Below are 3,672 nucleotides of genomic sequence, written 5' to 3' on the forward strand. Positions count from 1 at the left end.
TCCCCGAAAGATTTTTTTACGTCCTCCAGGAATCTTGCTGCAGTGAAGGCAATAACTCAAGATAGGTTCTTGAATGCACTTTTCACCCGCTCAATGAGCCACGCAGAAATTAGGAATGTGAATACCGGTCTCTTGCATGCATTCGAAATCGAAAAAGATGAAATTGCCTTTCTTCTTGTGACCATCCTCTTTCTCTTGTTGGGGTTGGTATTTTTGCATGTAGCATTGGTGTTCCAAGTACACGATTTGGTGACAAATGTGACATTTTTTCTTTCCTCGACAAACGTGTGCCTTGGCATTATTGGCTTGGCATTATTGGTAAGTATGCCTTGTCCACACGTGGTGCACAATCTCAGGAGTTGACAAGCACATTTCTTCTGTGAACCTTATCTCTTCAAATGTTGTTGGTAACAGGCAGGACTGACAAACGTGCGCAGAAAAGCAGGACAATGCACTTGTTCTTGTCCTTCGTCCAGACAGGGTTGTGAGGCCAAACATCCTGAGCATTTCGATCCGCAATGTTTGTGTTGCTCTCGATTGTTATAGCCATAGTCACATTTCTCACAGTAATAACTGTATCCCAGGAATGCGGTGATATTGGTAATGGTATTGAAATGTTCATCGTGATAATAGAGGTGAATGTATTTTCCATCCTTAAAGTCTTTCCCTCGAAACAACAGAGGCCCGCGCACTTCTTGAGGGTACACTTTCAAGGTGTAGCGTGGAGCTAGGACATCTTGCAATTTTTGCATCTCAGGAATGCCACAGGGTGTGTCTTTGGACAGGCCGGCTTGTTGTAACAGGAGTTCTGCTTCATTTCGTTGTTTGACTCGGTCGGATTGTTGAATAGTTTTCCAGGCTCTTTTCCATTCTGCCGTGTCGTTCTTGTTGGCATAGGTTCGTCCCACCACGATAGCCCTGGCTAAACACATCTGATCTTGAGAATTGTGAATTTGGACGAGGCTCTTTTTGGTGCTGTGAAGACCGTTCACCAATAACACTTTTCTCCTTTGTCCGGTCCCTTGAGGAGCAGAGACGTGGGTCATGTCCAGTGTAGCTTTTCTATCGATGATGTCAAACTGGTCATTGGATTGTTGCACGTGTTGAATCTTGTCCATGAATTTGGAAGCGGTCAATTCTGCAGGGCGGCTAAACTCGATCCAAACAGGGGATTTTAAGCCGTCGTGTTGTATGGAAAGTCTCAAGCGATCGTATTCTTTGGGTTGACATTGTCGCTTGAGTGTGGTGAGCAAAGAATGCCACATCTCGGTGATGAACCCTTCTGCTTTCTCTAACGGGTCTTGAAATCTTTAAACTTCACCGTGCATTTGTAAGCCGCGGTTCTAAATTTTCTAGAGGGACGCTTTTCCGTGTCTCGAATGGAATAGTACTTTTCAGGGTTGACTAAGGGTGGTGAACTTTGTTTAGAGGAAAACTCTCTGGGTTTGGTTTCTGGTTCACTCATGTCCTCTTCAAAATCACTTTTATGAATTTGTGCCAAGACTTCAGCCATGGTGGTATGTGGTGATAGATCACGTTTCTGTCTCTTACTTTCTTCTCCTTTCTTCTCGATTGGATTGGATCGTTTCATCTTGACTGCAAAAAGTCAAATGTCTAAAGTTTAAACACCATGGGTTGCTTTATAGTCATGACAGACCAGCGTATATAAAGGGTGTGTGTCTTGTCCTTCCACTATTTATTTCACTCTCAAACCGAGCACAACGATGGACGAGACTACACAGATCGAACTTTTCATCAGAGCTTTGCGAGGGGTCATCCGAAAATTTTCTTCAGACCAGCCGAGGGACTACTCATCCTCCTATCGAGATTAAAGTCAAGATACTTGCTACATCTGTCAGAAGAAAGGGCATTGGTCTTCAGAGTGTCCAGACCTTCAGAAAAACAAAACAGGGGTTAAAAGAGACAAAAGTCAAGATACCTGTTATCATTGTCAAGAAAAAGGACACTGGTCTCCAGATTGCCCTAAGAAACAACAGGAGCAAGAAGAAGAAGAGGGGAGTGATGGAGAGGTTGAAGAGGAAGAAAGCAGACAGGTGGAGAAACAGAAACAGGAGAAAAAAGAAGGAGGGAAGAAAGTGAGAATGAAGCGGAGGAAAAAGATGTGAAAGTGAAGACATTTAAAAAAAGAGAGAGTGAAGACAGACAAAGAAGAAGTTTATGGACTTTTTAAAATGTTATGTGGTGTTGTGAATTGAAGTGTAAAATTTGTACCAGAATAGAAAGTCTATATAAAGTAAGTGTCTCTTGGTTTTGATTTTTAGAATAACAATCTACACTCTCACACTCCATCATTCACACGTACGCTATGGTAAAAAATGGTTTTGAGTTTTAATTGATGTTGGCTATTGAAATATGATTTCTTTTCAAGGGACATGGGTGGCCCTGAAAAGGTTTTTTGGGTCTTGGTGGGTTTTAAACAACAAAACTTAGGAAGCATTCATCTTTAACTGCCTTAAGCCTTTGCCACGGCCAAGGCCTACTTCTGGACTGCGTACTGTCGATGATGATGATTTGGTAGAACTCACTAAGGGTGGTAGGGTAGGTGTTGTCACTGGGATGGGTTGTTTAGCTCTTTGAAGGCCTTTTTCTCTTCGGTCGTAATAAAGAAGTCTGATACATTTGTTTCAGACTTCTTAACTCCGCTAAAATGTCCAACAGTATCATGACCGTTTGATTTTCACCCTCTTGTTTCTTTGCTGCTTCTTCTTGTTGTTTCTTTCTTACCTCTTCTTCTTGTTGCTGTTGCTGTAGGAGAAAAGCTTGTTCCGCTTCCTTTTGCTGTTGAATAAATTTCTCCAATTCTTCTTTCTGTCTTTGTTTAAAATTCTCCACGTGCGGTAATGAAGGAGAAGGTGGCGAAGGTTCCGGAACAAATTCTTGCGAAAGAAAATCCACAAAATCCCAATTTACCTTTTCTGAAAGTACGTCCGGGTTCCCTTGGGTAGTCTCCACGACTGGTGCACCCCAATTCACGGTCTTCTGACTTTGCGCTATGTTTATGCTCACTGTGTCGCATGGATTGACTGCGTAAAAACGCTAATGCCTCTATATAGGACATGTGACGTCACGGACTGCTTTCTTCGGATTGGACAAAGGGTGATTGAATTTTGTAACGTGTGTTTTGATTGGTCAATGAACTCAATCCGTTTCAATCCTTCCTCACCCTATAAATACCCACAGTTTGCTGCATTCCTTCACCTGTTCTCGTTACCAACATGTGGACCGACGTGGAATCATCAACTCTTGTCTCTTCCATGATGTTCAGAACGGACTTACCCATGTACGTCCGATCCACCTGGACTATTGTTAGAATGACAGAAACCTGTGCGTGGAAAAGAATAATCTACGTGGAGAGGCAAGGATGTTTAAAGAGGGTTCTCTTTTATGGCCCTGAAGTAAGACAGAGTTTGAGGACAAGAAGAAGACCAATGCGGTACCCTCTGTGTTAACAATATGGTATGTTAACATAAATCCAAAGGCCCTTTTCAGGGCCACTCCCATGCCTCGAAAAGATATTCACTTTCATGCCTACCTTTTTTAAAACAAACGTCTATTGTCTAGTGTGTGTGTGTGTGTGTGTGTTATATCCCTCTCCCCTGTTCAATTTCCCTTGACGCTATACAGACCCACCATGTTCAATTCCACTTGACG

This window comes from Sinohyriopsis cumingii, chromosome 3 (assembly GCF_028554795.1).
Source record: "Sinohyriopsis cumingii isolate HCF-2022 chromosome 3, ASM2855479v2, whole genome shotgun sequence".
In the NCBI taxonomy this organism is placed as follows: Eukaryota; Metazoa; Mollusca; class Bivalvia; order Unionida; family Unionidae; genus Sinohyriopsis; species Sinohyriopsis cumingii.